At 41.5% G+C, this 16,847-nt stretch overlaps 1 protein-coding gene across 1 annotated transcript in view; it reads left to right on the top strand.

Moving 5' to 3' along the window:
* The window catches only part of LOC138064054 (tubulin polymerization-promoting protein family member 2-like), a 78,305-nt gene that overhangs the window by 4,572 nt on the left and 56,886 nt on the right, over positions 1-16,847 (top strand). Inside the window, exons 3-4 of the mRNA XM_068924782.1 lie at positions 70-235; positions 2,415-2,509. The gene's annotated coding sequence lies outside the window, so the exon portion shown is untranslated. The remainder of the gene's footprint in view (positions 1-69; positions 236-2,414; positions 2,510-16,847) is intronic.

Here is a 16,847-nt window from a genome sequence, read left to right as displayed (position 1 = left end):
TCTAGAGCATGCAAGCTGTCGTGCATAGGAAAGATGGGAAAAGAAACTTGGATTTATCCTCTGTTGTAGAGCACTGAAGGATACGCTTACCTGCAGTGTGTTTAAGACCTTGAACTCTGTGCCTGGCCTTGCAGCTTTAGCTATCCGATCCACCTCACAATGGCCAGCACTGAGGGCATGACATGGCACGCGATCCTTCCTGCAGGAGCCTCGATGGTGCTTGTGACAAGGTCAGGTAGGTAGTACAAGCATAGTATGGAAAAAGTGTGCCGGAGTCATGGTAGTGCTGTAGATCTTGGCCCTTTTCAAGGAGTGGTCATATCACGTAGGGTATGTGTACTGCTACTTTGCTCTCAGTTAACTGTACCATCTTTGAGATGCGTAGCTGTGTGCTGATCACTGCAAACCACATCTGTATGCTTGTGCAGCAGAAATACAGTGTGACCTGTCCCAGGTCTGGCCCTAAACAGTGCCCCAGTACTAGAGGAGACACACCCAGTAACTTGGAGCAAGGATGAACACTGGGATGAGAAAGAATTCCCTTCATTTTCGTAATAATTAACAAAAGCAGAAAACACGTAGATAATCTAATTTCTGAAATGATTTAAAGTTTTTAGAATGATGAACGAATAAAATTTTGTTTCAAGAAGACACTTCTACTCTACCTGTTAGCCTTACATGAGGTTCACTTTTTTTTTGACCATTATTCCAGTATTATCTTCTAAGTAAGACCTGATCCTGCCCCTTCCTATCAAATCTTGTTTATTTGCCAAACATTGATCTTTCTGATGTTTTTTCCTATAATAGCAGACTACCATCCTTCCTGCACCAACGTTTTGTGAACGTTAAGCGCTGCCATTACTGTACAATGTTACTCTCCCTCAATCCGGAGATGAAAGAATCTGTGGGAAGGTGGAAGGTGTGAAAAAGCGTGACTGCTGCTGGTAGGATGCAGCTTATCGTGGTGCTTGGGCTGAGGCACTCAGCTGACGGCTAACTGCTGTAGGCACAGCCACATGGTCCGCAGTGATTTTGAGATATAATTTGGGGTTATGCAAAGTCAGCCACTGTCTCAGCTGGAATTAAGCAATAAGGGAAGATGAAGCAAGAAACTCGTTTTCATGCTAACACTATTTCATTTGCATCCCCTTAACCCAGTGATGACCTTGAGGAAGAAAAAGGAAAGAAGTGGGTAAATAAATAAATTCTTCTGTCCTGGCAGTAGGACTTGCTTTGCAAACATGACTGTTTGGCAGGTTTCTACATTTTCCTCAGCAAAACTGAATCAAAAGCTGAGGAAAGGAATCAAATCAAAGTTGAGGATACTGAGTTGCACTGATCCAAAGACACACGCTCTTGCTGAAGTCAACAGGCTTTACTTGTTTTAGCACAAGAAAGGGCAGGAGAATTCAGATCTACTTCCCTTTAGAGTTACCACATTTTTTTGTTTTATTTGTTTGTTTTTGCAGTTTTAAAAGGGATCCTCATTTGGTTAGAAAGGGAAAAGAGGAGAAATTAGATAAACTACACAGACCTTACTGTACCTAATACTTTATTATAAAAGGATGTAGGCAGATAATAGGAAGTCATGGTATATATTTGTATGTTTATGCACAAATGTATATGCATGCATGCACACATGTAAGGGCTTTTTAACAGCTCCACGTCTCCAGCATGTATCGATATCTCCAGGTGCATGTAAGCCATCCGAACCCTGGAGCCTTAATTGCATAACACAACCATATTACAAAATGTTACCACACCAAGATCGTTTGCATTATTTCATAACAAAAAGAAATACTATTATGGAACATTTTTACCCTTAAGGGAAAATTACTAATTATTTAAAATGTTGTCTGTGTATGTGTTTGTATATGGTGTACGGGGGTATGCGAGTTTCATTATGGAAAAATGTAGGGGTGGATTAAAGCAAGATCCATGGGATACAGCCCCAAGGTTGGAGGAATTTCAACAGACAAGAACGTCAAAGGCTAAGCGCAGCACGGCATTTTTGGCACAGCTGATGATAATGAGCTTATTGGAGTGAGATAGACCACCCCAATAAGCTCCCTTCTTACCCTGAGGGGAAGACAGCTCTTGTGAAGGGGAAAGAGCTGTGTGAAACTCTTTGGGGCCTGATCAGAGGACAAGCCACATCCAAAAAAGGATTTGGGCATGAGTCAGATGTTTAGTGCCCGATGTGGAGTCCAGACACCTGTGTTAAACGCCTGTATTCTCTAGACAGCACGTGGTTACTAATTTCAGAGACAAATGAAGTCAGTTATCTATGTCTCCTCCGTTCAAATCCACGTTTACTGCTTGCTGAGGGAATAGTATAATTGCTAGGCTACTGGCTAGGCCCTTCTGTTGGAGATTTTTTACTGTGTAAAGTATTGTTTTGTTTTGTTTTTCAGGATTGGTAAGGGAAAGACCTGGGTTCTTGTACCTACTCATGAGACTCTTTCTGCATTTCATCCAGTGAGCGAAGTGGAGGTTTTCCCACCCTCAGGTGAGTACCCCAGTTTCTCAGCCATAAAGTTTCACTCCGTATTTTATGTGCTGCATTCGTGCGTGTTTGAAGTTGGCATCAGTAACTTGCTGAACAGTGATGCAATTCCAGCAGTTTTCGAGAGCGTCGCCCTTCTGGATTAAAGCCTCTAGGATGCTCTCCTGTGAAATGGAGAGTTGCATCTCTTCAGGAAAAGCAAACTGTGATTTCTGATTATCCCGCATACTGGGTAAGATAAGATCTGGTCTAAAGCAAAGTGCCATATTGCCTCCAGCAGGGTGAAGAAAGAAAGTGATGGCTATGACTTTTTGTATCAAGCCTGATTCATTGAATGGAGTTGCTGTCATTGGAATACATGTATTAGACTAAGCCCCCTCAAGGGGAGACATAGGAGAAATACCAGCTTTCTGGATTTAAGATTGAGCCTAGGCCTGAATGAAATATCTGACCAGCTTAACTAAGGTAGTCGTCTTACGTTGTGCTGGAGTGCCTTCACAGGTAGGTGGGGGCCGAGTGGTGGTTTGCTCTGAGAGTGTAGGCACATAGTTCTTTTTTTTCTTTTTTTGTCTCTAATCCTAGGGGTCAGAATTAGTTAGAGTTTGAAACCTGCAAAATAATGGGTTTGATCCATGTTTAGTCCTAGTTCTTTTACAGAATAGAGCGTATTTCTCCGTATTCTAAGGGGTAAGGAAACTGGGTTTGTGAGATACAAAAGGCTGTATGCAAAAAGTGTGGAACTCCCATCGGATGAAGAAGAGCATATTTGGTGTGTCAGCAGAAGACTTGGCACATCGTAGCAGTGATATTCAGTACTTTTTAATTAAAGCAAGCATCTGAATCTGAAATGTAATTTTTGAAAGGGCATTGTAGAGTATCTTATTTTCCCATCTTTCCAGAATTCTTGATCAATACAGTGAAACTCAAAAAAAAAAAAAAAAAAAAAAAAGAGAGAAATTTTACTACCGCTGGTAGTAAATGATCTTACTGGGCAAAGCAGACTCTGGCCTAAAATCCCACCTGCTCTACTGAAGTGGAGAGATCCGGGAGTTTAGGCAAATGGAAACTTTAGCATTAGTCAGGGAAATCCCCCTTGCAGGACAGGGAGTCCCTCCTCAGGCAGGTGTAACTAGAGAACTCGGGAGTGCTGTCTTTCTCTACCAGTTGAACTTTGCCTGTTGAGAAAGGAGTCTTTGAAGCTGTCAGATGCATAGACGTGCAAGGAGTGAATGTGGCCTAAAGCTCAGCAAATGATGCCAGCAGTCAGGGCAAACACTATACATTTCTGAGCTTGCTGTTGCATTGCACGTGCAAGGAAGACTGATACTTCACCTAAGAAGGACGACAGGATTCTTAATTCTTGTATGTCGTCTTGAGGCTTTCTGATAAGAGGAAAGCTAGTAAATGCTGCTTTTGCTGGGCAGTGCTATGAAGTGTCCGTGCCTGCGCTCATTCACCTGTTTCCACGTAATATGGGTTTCTTGTGAAATACATCTGAGGATATGTTATCCCAGAAGTGCACAAATGAAATTTATCCAAGATTTTGACAAACATATGCTAGGCAGCAGCTAATACCCTCCAAAAACGTCCCCTTTCTCAGATCTCTCTTCTGCAACCCTTGCTTTCTTGTGAATCCCCACCCTCCCTTTTCTTCCTGCACCTCGTTATCTACCACAGCTGCTTTCTATAAGGCTTAACAAGTGAGCAGCTACCACAAGGAGAAGGTATGGCTCACCGCTCAGAAGACAGAGGCCTCCAGCTGTCTGACCGTCAAGGACATATTTTCATTTAGCAATGGTGAATCAAAACAATAATGTGGTATATCACATCTGACCTGCATTTTTTGCAGGCCACTTTCCTCTTTTTTTCTGTCTTTCTCTCTCCCTCCCCTCCCTTAAATGCAAGCATACCTCTGCAGGTAGGAAACTTCAGGGTTGGTCAGGTTAATCATAGCTATGGATAGAGAAGTCTTGATAAATAGCCTGCTTGCAATTCCAGCTGACAATCAGCTGGATTTCATATGTGATTGACTGAAGGGAGTTAGAAATGAAGCAGCTGAGAGGTCTTGCTTTATGATGTGCCAGCACAAATATCATCTCCCTCCCGCTCACACTTTCATTGCCGTTCCTTTGAGCAGGCTTCTCCTGCAGGATCCTTTGAACTGACTTGTAGGGCAGCGCTTGGCAGGTATTTCAATAGTCAAGTAGACTATAACTTTTGCTACCAACTATTTGTATTATCACAGTTTTCCTCCTTGAAAATGAGAATAAAAGAGGTGTGTACACTAAAAATTGTCACATAATTGCATACGCCAGCTATCTGCACAGGCAGTGCAAATATGCCTAATAAGTATGTAAAGTAGAAAATTGCACAGACTGCCGCTGTTGTCTTGTTCTCCAAGTCATTTTATATTTGAATTATAATGAACTCACAGCTTAAGTTGAATCCAAAGATTACAAAATGGGTCGAGTTGTTCGTGTGCCAGTTTACAGCTGTATGCTACTAGATTTTTATTACTGGTTTAGGCTAGCTCAGCAAAAACTGGACCCATCTGCGTTCATGTTGTATGCTAAAATTAACAAATGCTCATTCTTGGAGTCCAAGCAAAGCAAACACTGCTTCATGGAAAAGTTTTATTAAATTACAGATCTGTTCTCTGTTGTTGTCAGTGCTCCAGTCAACTGTTTTATGTAGCTTTGCCTTTGCTATCAGTCGTAACGGTGCTGTGTTCTCCCAGCAAGGCTGACAGTAGGTGGGGAAAGGGAGAGGCATCCCTGTGTCTAGGGAGAAGGATTCCTGCGACTGAGATTAGAGCTTGATTCTTTCTTTAAGAAACATGCAACCTTCCCTCCCACAAACAAACAAAAAACAGAAAACAAGCCTGGGTCACATAGCTTTCCTTGAGCTGTTGCTAGCAATATGCTGAAGAAGAATATTCTGTGTAGAACCCCTGAGCCTCATTTATGCTTTTCCTCCTTATTAGATGATGATGAGTCTCTGTTTAAATAGCAAATGTGTGGGACACACTGCTTGGTAGTTACAGCAGATATAGATGGCTTTAATGTCTGGAATGGCGTAAGTAAGATAAAAAATGTAACGTACCTTAAATTTAGAACTCATTTCTTCAAAGTAAAGTTAGAAAAGCTGGCACAGGTACTCTTCAGGTGTGTGACAACTGTGTATATAGCTGAAGTGATGATTCCAGGAAGGAAAGATGTGTGATTCTGTAAAATACATCAAACACTACAGATATTTATATATTAAACATAAACACTAATATATGCATTAATACATGCAATAGTTAATGTATTAGTACATACACAAGTATGCTCATTTGTAATACGTAAAGGATGTTTTAAACATATCTTTATCTAAAGAAAGCAACCTCCCTATCTGGCATTTCAACCATCTCCTCAGTAACAGGAAGTGAATTTGGATGTTACGTGCGACTCATCTAGTGTAGTCACTGAACCTGGTATCTTCCATCAGAACCAAGCCTGGCAGCAGTAGTTCCTGCTTTTCTGAGCAGCTCTGCCAGGGTGCCACAGCCCTGCCTCTGGGGTTGAAAGAATGCTTTAATTCTCATCATTATCCTTTTTGGGCTTGTCTACTGGAAAAGTGTGCCCAACAGTGATGTTTTTCAACCTGGCACCGATTTACCTCATGTGACTGGATTAGCACACCGCTTTGTTTCCTATGGTCCTCACACAGGGTCTTGGTCAGAAAGCTTGTGGCTGTGAGAAAGTTACCTAGTCACGACTATCTGACTTCATTCAGTTACTGACTGATGTTTCACAGGACCAAGGTGTCAGTCTTCTGACTTTGACCAACCAACCAACCAACATCTAGGGCTTGTGAACGTAATGTCTCTCATAAATTGCAGCCTCATCTCAAAAACAATGCCTCATCCGACATTTGGACTGTTATTTTCGGAGAACATACACTTGTATCCAGAGGTACACTGAAATGTTGAACACAAAAGCTCAGGGTCATTCTCAGTTTCCTTTTTCAGGCATCTTTGCTTCTTTATACTCAGGTACTCTCACAATGGATAAAGCACTAGTGTTCTTCTTTCCCCTCTTGCTAGGAAAGAGGGATCAGAAAAATGTTCTCAGATTTTTGCCCATCCCTTAAAATAGAAGCTGGGTGTGGTTGTGGTACTGTCTAAAAATAAAGCGTATGCTTTCTGAAAATAAATTCTATACTTTCTAGAAATAAAGGATCGGTCCAAGCATTATGTAGTAGTAACATCTGATCATCCCTGTCTCCCATGGGGCTTTGAGCTCCTTATCATTTGCCAGGATCATGTCTTTAAACCAAAGTAAATATTTTTGGCAGCTTTCAGTAGGATGAACTCTTCTAAAATATTGAATTTATTTGACAGGGCATTTTGTTTTTATCCTCAGTTGTGGCGTTTGAAGAACAGAACGCAGGAAGTTTTGGGGCTCTGTTGAATGGCAGTAGTCCAATGGAAATCCAAGTGCACTGAAATAGTATTATTTGTTCAAAGACAATATATTGGCTAATATTAATCATTCAGAAACATTCCTGCTGCACAAAGCTTACAAGGAGAAGTTCCTATTACGCAAAGACTTGTACATGATTTAATTGTATGTGACTGTACCGTCCATGGACAACAAGTTAACTACCTGTGTGAAACTGTAGGACTGGGATTTTTTTTTTTATCTTCTGCTTCCTTTTGTTATATTTGTAAAGCATCTGCAGGTCTTGGAGTTAATTTATATGACTTCTGCAGGGGTAGATTTGACAGAGTTAAGATTAAAGGGTAGGCCTTTGATTTGTGTCATGTGGTTTCTGTCAGCTCCTTGTGTGTCTTTCTCAACAGTAGTGTTTTTCTTACTAGTCAAACTGATTTTATGTGTTAGATTATGCAATGCAATTTCATAAAGGCACAGGTATTTTCTTGCTTTAGCTGACTAGGTTATATCATTGCTGGACCTGGTCTACGTGGCAGAGTGCAGGATGAATGCCCCATGCTAAGCTCCACGCTGCGGTGGCTAGATAACTTTTCCTACCTGCAGCAACTTGTTTCTGAAACGTGTTAAAGCAGTCAGCAGTATGAACTGTGCTTCACCTGTTTTCTTGGAATGGAACATTTTAGGTTGCTTTTGTTATTGAAATTTCTGTTTTATCAGCAGTTTACTGATCTTTAGCAAAGACATTATCTCGGTGTTGCTGCTGCCTAGCATACTTTCCCCCAGCTCAGCTCTGTCTCCTTGCACTGACTGACCTTAAGCGTCCCAACGTTGAGGGGAAACCAATGCGGCCGCTCTCTGGGTGCTATTTTTGGAGTTCTTTTCTGAAACCAAACCTGGAGATGTTTTCAGTTTTGCAGGACTTCCCCCCCCCCCCTTTCCCCCCCAAAACCAGAAGGACTTTAGGAAAGCAAGAGGCAAACGGAGACCACTATTGCTTGGGAGGCTTGGAGTCCATGAACGTGGCTCCTCTTAGTGACGGTAGTGCTAACTGAGATTAAGGTGTGAAGGCAGCGGGACTGCTGGTTCTGCCTGGGACGGTCTGTCAGAGCAGAACTGGTTCCCGGATGCTATCAGTGTCTGTGGCTGAAGCAGGAATGCAGTCGTGTTGTCGGGTTACTAGTGTGCTTGAAACCTGTATTTCGAAGTTGGCGTCCTGGCTGCAGTTTAAAATTGAAGTCTTGTTAGCCATGCGCTCTCTGAAAATCAGTGTTGCTTTGACTCCTCTTGTGACACAGAGCAAGAATTTGCTTTTTATCATCTGTAACTCAAGTTCTGTAGCTCAAAAATCAATATTTTTATTCGAATGGAAAATGTTGATTTACCACAACATAGAAAATGGTGCTTTGCTAAAGATATCTTTTAGAACCATTGAGCTGTGGCTTGTGGCCTTAGAGTCTAGGCTTTTATTTCCTCTAAATATACTCTATTCTGCTTTCTGTGTGTCTGTCATGTTGAATAAGTAACAGGCAGCGGGCATAGGACCAGGACTCATGTCCATGTGTTATATAAAACAAAACAGGCAGCTCTTTGAATTATGAGACTAGAATTCCATCAAGGGCTTCTTCTGATGTCAAAAAACTGAAAAGCAAATGTCATGCCTAGACACCAGAAGCCTGAGATAGAATTGCAGCCAGTAGCTCAAAATATGCCCAGGGTTTTTTTTTTTTTAATATAGTACTTAGGTTTTTAGTATAACGGTCGGTGCCATCTCTTTAAAAAAAGACTCTGCTTACAGATTTCTTGTTCCCCAGCTGAAGGTCCCTTCTGAACCTTCCTCTAGCCTCCCACTTTCCATCCCTCTTCTTTGCTGTCCTTTCCCTTATAGCTTTCTGCTCTGTCCCAAACATTGCCAGAGTCCTCCTCGCTGCTCTGGGCTTGCTGCTGTGGCTCTTTGCTCAGCGTCAGAAGACAGAGTTGGCGATGCTCAGCTCTGATCTGCCTGCCTTGCTGATGCTGAATAATATGAGCAGTTGAGAATATGAGCAATCCCTTGGATTTGGCACCCAATCCATCAGAAGATCCAGTTTCTAATCAATAAGATGCTGCTTGTGCGTTATATACTCATGTGCCGCGCATGAGAGAGACCAGGATCCTGTGAGAGAGTAGGTTAGCTGACTCGTATAATTTTCTGGCCTGGTATTATCTCATCAGGAGTGGATTTGAATAATTCACCAAAGTAATGCTACTGCAGCAGTTAAAAGAAGGGTTATTTGGAAACGTTCTCTTAAATTATTGTGGATCACACTTCTGAGAATATATTAGAAGGTTCAGTTTGTATTACACACTCCTTACTTAAGGGATTAATTTATCTAAATTTTGCGGCCTGTCTACTCAAAGGCATAGTTTGGCAGCTCTCAAGACTGGTGTGCCAAACTGTCTGTGTCTTCCAAATTCGAGGTTGAACTGGCATTGCTGATCAGCTGGTTGGGAGTACCTTGCAAGGTGCTGAGCAAGGGTCCTTGGCTCCCAGGCAGTGACGTACGGCAGACCAAGCCTGCTCGTCTTCCCTTTCTAGCATGCGTGTTGTCGACTGCTGACACTGGCGGATAAGGGCCTCCCCCTGCCCTTTAGTAAGAAAGACACATTTCGTGTTTATATAAAGAAACCAAATTCCTATGATGTCATCTGCCAGTAATTAAATGTCATGAATTTAATAGTTTAAAGGAAATTCTAAAGTTTTTTTTTTTTTTAAGATTCAATTCTTTTTAGGTTGTATTATTACAGTTAACTGCTGAATAACAGTGCAGACAGTTACTTGCTTTCTGGCTTGTTCGTGTAATGTACCTAGAGGTTATGTACGTGTTACGTACTTCGGTGAATACGGCTGAATTCCCTACAAAATGTAGCTGCTGATCTCTCTTTTTTCAGGGTTATTCTGTTTGAAGTGGGTTCCAGTTCTCTGATGCTTACCGTTTTGATAGATTCTTAAATACTATGATAAATGTTAGGGTCTATTAAGTTTCAGCTTTCTATTTTTACCTATTGGTAAACACTACAGCAGATGTGGGTGTGAAGGACCTTGAGAAGCTGAGGGAGTTCTGCTTTTATTCAATATTTTTAACTTTCATAACCGAGAATTTCAACTCATTTTTTAAGGTTGTATGTGTGCTGTTTTTTTTTTTTTAAGAGCTGAGAAAAACAGGCTTACGCAAGTTAGTTTGCATAAGTGCAGTGAGTCATTCACATCTCTTTTTTTGTGTGTCTGTGTGTGTTATATCACTTTATATAACCTTTCTTTGCAAAAGCACTACTGTGAGTGCTAAGAATATATTTTCCTTGTAAAATAAAACAGAAGGGTGCCCATTAGGCAGAGAGCTGCTTCTCTGTGATGTCTCCTCATAGGGATCCTTCTCCAGAGAGGCTATTTGGTCATTCTGCTCGAGGCTTTGGTTCTCCTGGCCTTCAGTGGCAAAATTTGTGCTGATGTATAACTGTGTGTGGGGAAGGACAGGTAGCTCTAACCTTTCCCCTCAGCAGGGAAAGCTGTGGGGAACTCCAAACACCACTGGCAGCACTCTGCAAGAGTTTTGCACTCCAGCTTTGCTCCCTGCCCCTTACATATGGCCTGGGGCTGTAGGCGTTTCAAATGTGTATAGTCCTTTCAGCGTTTTGTAGTGTCTGCATTAGTGCATTGCTTTTGCCATCTAGGGAAGTGGAACTGTCCTGAGCGTCAACTCCAAGTCGTGCTCTAGGCATTAGTAGAAGAAATTTGGGGCTCAAATTCTTTGCGTAGGTATCGGGCATGGGTGGTGAGCGTCCTCCGCTGGGCAGGCAGATGAAACCCCCTGAAAGGCCTGTCTTTTCTTGCGCTATGTCATAAATCTATGTGATCAAATGTACCCTGCATGTTCAGCTGTTTGGATTTTATTGCTTTGAATGCAGTTACAGGTATTAAATGTCAGTACAGTTTAGGTCCTAGAATTGCTGGTTTATGTTGTGTTTATATGTTTCAGACCTGTCTTCCTTGACACTTGATGGGCCCTGCTAACTAGCGGTGGCAGGGAACTCAGTGTTGGTTTTGCCAGGATGAGGGAGTGCGGTTCGGGGTAGAGATGTGTGCACCAGGTGGTCTTGCTTCCCTGCTGGCTGTGAAGAGTCTTGTTGCTTCACTTCTCTTCAGCTCTCTGCTGTTTCATCACATTTTCTGATGTGAAGTACATCCTGGGTGGCTGTTCTACAAAACCCTCCCAGCACAGAAAGTTCCCTACAACAGTTTTGTACTGATTACTTCAGTGCACTTCAGAAGTCCATCCAGTCTGCTCTACAGCCCCACTTTTTTATAAATTCAATGCAGGGCATCTTGCAAACCCAATTTTTGTTTCCATTCAAGTACATCATAATTACCATTTGATTTCAGTGGCATCCTGTGTTTTATGCGAGTAGCCTGCCTTGTCCTTTATGCGAGTAGCCTGCCTTGTCCATCCTCTCTCTTGTTCATTTCTAGTGATTCTTGTGCCAACATTTTGACAACCGAGATAACTGCTGAAATGGAGATACGGTGTTTTCTGTCCGATGCAGAGCAGATGTATGCCATCTCATGATAAGGCAGTGTTCATCCAATGCCTAATTAGCTGATTAATAGTATCTGGGGTCTGCAGAAGTACCATGAAATATTCAGGTAGTGTTTTTAATTGTCCGTGGTAGTATACTCGAATGGATGTTAGACATGAGAATGAGACTTCCACTCATCAGTAAGAAATCTGATTTACATGGGGAACTTTAGTACCTCTCTAGCTTCAAAAATAGGAGTAATTTTCATGCATATATATGCACTTGCATGTATAAAATTAGGCATGCACTTCGGTTCCTTGCTGGACTTCAGAAGAGCAGCTCTACTGCTCTGGGCAGTAAATGGAATTAATATAGCTAGAGACAAAAGTTCTGTGTAGGAGTCACATTGTTTATAACCATTTCCTCTAGCAACTGTTGACAATAAGCCACTGCCTTCACTCAGTAGATGATAATTAGCGTGGCACCTGGAGATAAGAAAGATCACTGAACTTGTGTGTGGATAAGAAAAGTTTCCTACGTACACATGCAAAAAACTACAGTTGAGAGTAATTCTTCATATTTAATCACATGAAAGAGGTGGCTTCCCTTTGCATGCAGTTGTGGACGATATCTGCATGGGCATAGTATTTTCATGGCTGTCTGACTGCATCAGGTGCACCCTTGCATGAGTGAAGAGTAACTAAGTTGCCTATGCCTTTGTATAAATCACAATCTCAAAGGTGGCGTGTGAGAAGAAAGAGCTTCCAAAAACACACATAGAAAACTTGGTAAAATTAACTTTTATTCTCATCTCAAATACGATGACTGATCCTTGAGACAGCCCTTGAAGTCCTCCATCTCTAATCAGTCCTGTGTCCCTAACGGGCACAATCTTTATGCCCGTTTTCATGCTCGTGCTGCAGAAGTTTATTACATATACTGTCCATAGAAGTCAGTAGTACAAGCCAGTCCTCTCAATGTACCACACTGTAAGTATATCACGAGGGGAAAAAAGGCTCATTAGAAAGTAAAAGTCCAGTTGTAGGGTAGCTTTAGAGAACCATCCTTTCCTTACTGCATGCACTCTAGACACAGCGATAAGATTCTAGAGAAACAGGATGTACTGACCACATAAGAAATCTTATGTTTTATTCAGGGAAACATGACCTCTGTTCTTAAACGCGATTGAAGCTTGAGTTGAAACAAAAGTTTCTCTTCCTGCCCTTCTCATTTTACAGATTTTTTTCCCCCAAATTATTTAGTGCAGAATCAAAGATTTTATTACTTAAAGAAAGTAATGAGTAATTAACAGTCAAGGTGTTAAAGGAAAGAACAAAAGCTTTCCAAGGCTCAGATTAATCTCTGTATTTCTCTTGCATCCTCGTCTGACTGCTCAAGCGCTACTCTCTAGAACTAAATTTTTAGCAATTGAGTTTCAGAAAGTTCACAGCACAAAACAAGTTAACTTTCCATAACCATGATAAAGTAGGAATAATTACACTTTAAGTGACCCTTATGACACATTTCCAGCTGCCTGGAATAGAAATCTGGGTCACTACTCCACTGAGCAATAATGTAAAGCATCAGAACACTGCTGTATTCCAGATAAAATAAATTGCCCTATTTCTACTGAAGTCAAAGGAGGGGTGCTGCTCGTGGAGCTTGAAAATCTGGCCGTGAGTTTTTTCTGAGCTTGTCTGAACTCTGTAAGTGGTATATTTTCTACCCGTAAACTAGAAAGCTTGTTGAACTTTTACATTTTAATATATTCTTTACTTACTGTCTTTCCTTTGCCTCCTGTTCGTTTTAATGGGATTTTTTAAAGATTACCTTCTATATGGGAGGAAAACTAACTCGATCCATTTTGGATCTTGGTGGGCTGAAATTTATATTAAATACAAAAAATATGTCTGTTATCTTAACCAAGTAGCTTCAGCAAGTCACTGCTGCTGTTACTAAAAGTATGTGGCCAACATGTTAGCCCAGCGGCAGACTAGATTGAAAGGGTCTCAGCCCATCTGTAGAGTTTACTTATCAAGCTCCTGCTGAAAAATTAGAGAGCACAGTAGAACATTTTCTATAGGAGGGAATCAAGGAGAACATTGTTTTACCCTAAGCATGCTCCTTGTGTGGTACTAAATTAGCCTGGGATGTAGAAGCCATCTCATGCCAAACTCCCGCTACGTTACCAACTTATCAGGTGGCAAATATTCAGTGTTACTAGCTGTGGTCTACTTCACAGGAATAGGAAGAATGCATGCGAAAAATCCTTTTTACAATTACATGGGGGGGCAAAAAAAGAAAGATCCAGCAACCTATCATTGGAAACTTCTTGAACCATTTTTTTATTTGTGAACCAAATATTGCAGTAATTAAGCTGCAAAATTAAGGGAATGTGCTTCGCTTTTAGTGGAAATTAACATTGGTTTTCTCCAGGCATTCAATCACTTAACTCAGTTGTCTTTTTATATTATTCAAATGTGATACACATTAGTCAAACATAAGTGGTTGAAGAATCATGTTGCAGAATGCCTCTTGAGAGAGAAGTATGTTATAAACAGTTCTACTAATGGAATATTTATGTTAATGTAAATTAACTCCGTAAGGGTGGCAAATCCTTTGAAAGGTGAATGTGAAGTTCCTGCTGCACAGCAGATGCCTCTACTCTTTCATTACTTGGTGTGGCACCAAGAGTGGTGTGCCGACTTCTGCCGTAGCCAAGAAGGACTTTGCCAATGCAGTTTGGTGACCCAAGGCCCATCACACGCCGAAAACAGAACACGGATATGTGCGATGCTGAGGACGGATAGGGCATTTTGCAGGAATAATTATTACAACTGTGGTATGAAAATGAGTGCAAAAAGGACCCAACTGGTAGGAGAATAGAGCAACAGGAGAGAGCTATAGTCAGCAGATAGTAGATTTAATTAGCTTGGTAGAGCTAGTGATCATTTTGGATTAGGTGATCAATTGCCAAAAATATTAGGGATACGGTCCTTAAAAGGGGCAGGAAAAAGTACACTGTCATCTGTATTTCCTCTAATGCAAGCTAAGGGAATTTGCTTAGTGACACGAGATCTGACAGATGCTGGAAGGAGGCAGGGGACTGGTAGCAGAGCTTGCCTGGGGAGTGTTTTCTTTAGTTGTAGCTGAATTCAAGACCCAAGCCAGAACAAAGCCTGCCGTTGTTACTCGTGCAGCTGAGTACTGTGAATGTTGAACGTCATGAATACACCTACTCCGCTGATTTTTGTGCCCATCCTAAACTCCACAAAACAGAAATACGCAGTCCAAAACGTGAGTCTCATTATGGCAGAAGTCTAACAAAGCTGGTCCGCCCTGGAGGAGAGGGCAGGGTTAGCAGAAAGCCTTGCCAGCAGCATGTTTCCAGGTCTAGTGCAGGTTTCCCCATCGCGAGCAGCTGCTTTGTAATCTTCTGCAGATAACCTTGCTGTAAACTCTGAACTTTTATACAGATATATACATATATGTTTATATAAACAGATGAATAAGAGCAAGAACTTTGTCATGGGCATGACAGCTTCAGGGGTGGCAAAAGGGAAGAGGTGGTTGCACCATCCTTTGGAAGATGGTACAGCAGCCAACAAAGTCAGGTCTGCGTGATGTCCCTGGCTCTTAGCGGGCTCTTTTTATGCATATAGGAAAGGAGAAGCTGTGGAGGTTAGGGACGGGCAAAATCCAATTAACTTGTGCCAAGGGTTCATAAGTAGGTGGGGATTTACCTAACTGCCTTTTGTGATGTCTCCTACCAAATGTAAGCGCAGTCTGATTTAATAGCTTCGTACCTTTGGGGGTTTTGTTTGCTTGTTTGTTTTTGCAGCATGTAAATGTATCATCAGAATGATTTATATTGTAGAAAACCCTCTTTCAACTGCATTTTATTAATTTAGGAACGGCAACGATAAGATTTAACTCCTTGCAAAGAATTTGGTATGCCACATCTCCCAGGCGGGATCAGATTACCAAGGCCATTCAGCTCCTGGTTAGGCACTTCAGTGAAGTGGCTAGATTTTTGACAGCACTCAGCATCCAGTGGATCTGCTGCTCATTTTCAGGAATGGGAGCTGGTGAACCCTTTTGAAAATGTAACCTTTTGTACTTTTGCACTATTTATATAATCTTTCCCTGACTGTATTCTCCAGGAAGTTATGTGATATTTTTTCATTTCTATACTCAGAGATTATCTCCTTGTTTAATAAAACAAAACTAAGTAGTTCTGCAAGACTTCCATTGCATGCTTTCTGTGCAATGGGATTTTCATGTTTCTGTGATTTTTTTTTCACATTTTGATATTTTCATGATATTTAAAAACCAAATGTTCATAAATATGTGCACTAGTGAAACCACAAATACCGTAATGAGGTACAGTAGTGATAACACCAAGTACAAATGTTAAATTTCAAATGTAAGTAGTTGTTTGGAGAGCCAATTAACATGAATGCCTGATGAATAGCAGTAATTCCACAAACATGCTGCACTGGGGATTTTTGCACATGTAAATCTGCTTGCCTTAACGTCTGGTTTCTTGGGTAACTATGACTAGGGGTTTTTTTGTTTGTTTGTTTGTTTCCGTGGATTATATCTTTCCAAGAGCTACGGATTACTTTCTTTTAATGGAAGTCAGTATGGTGGCTTGACACACCTTAAATACTCCTCTTTTCCAGAGTATTTTTCAATTGTAATTTTACCCTTTAAAAGATACTCCCACTTTTAGGTGTTGTGGGACTTATGTTCTAGTCCTTGGTGGATACATGTGAATACTTACTCTCAGTGACAATAGCTGGATTGGTATACTGGTGATGGCAGATGGGTCCAGACATCTCTAAATCATGGTCACCAGTGTCACGTGCAAGCTTTTTGCCTTTCTAGGAAGACCTTCCTTATCAAATCGTCTCTATTATTGTCTTTTGCCCACAACTTTATCTTCACCTTGACAGCCCCGCTCCCAGTCTCCACGGTGCCTTCAGTGCCTTTTGCCATCGACCCTGGGCATCTCTGCTGACTTCTCCCTACACGTTGATGCCATTTGTGAGCTTCTCGTTCCAGCGCTTCCAAAGGCCTGCTTTCTTTCGCGTGCCAAAAAGACTCTCATCTATGCATTAAATGTTCCCGGCAAGAAAAGCCAGCTTCCCTCATGAATTTTTTTTGTTCCACTCTGCTTCATCTGAGCAGCTGTCTGACTTTGATCACATTATCTTTGTCCTCCCTCTGTTTGTCAAGTTAACTTCTGCAGTTTGGATGTTTTCCTGGGCAAGCAGCAACTCTTTTGCTTGCTGCCGTAGTATGTCTGGCATGTACTGGAGCGCCACTAAAATGTTAATTCAGTGTAG

The sequence above is a fragment of the Struthio camelus genome, chromosome W (assembly GCF_040807025.1).
Source record: "Struthio camelus isolate bStrCam1 chromosome W, bStrCam1.hap1, whole genome shotgun sequence".
NCBI classification, from domain to species: domain Eukaryota; kingdom Metazoa; phylum Chordata; class Aves; order Struthioniformes; family Struthionidae; genus Struthio; species Struthio camelus.
This window is presented reverse-complemented; position numbering and strand designations above follow the sequence as displayed.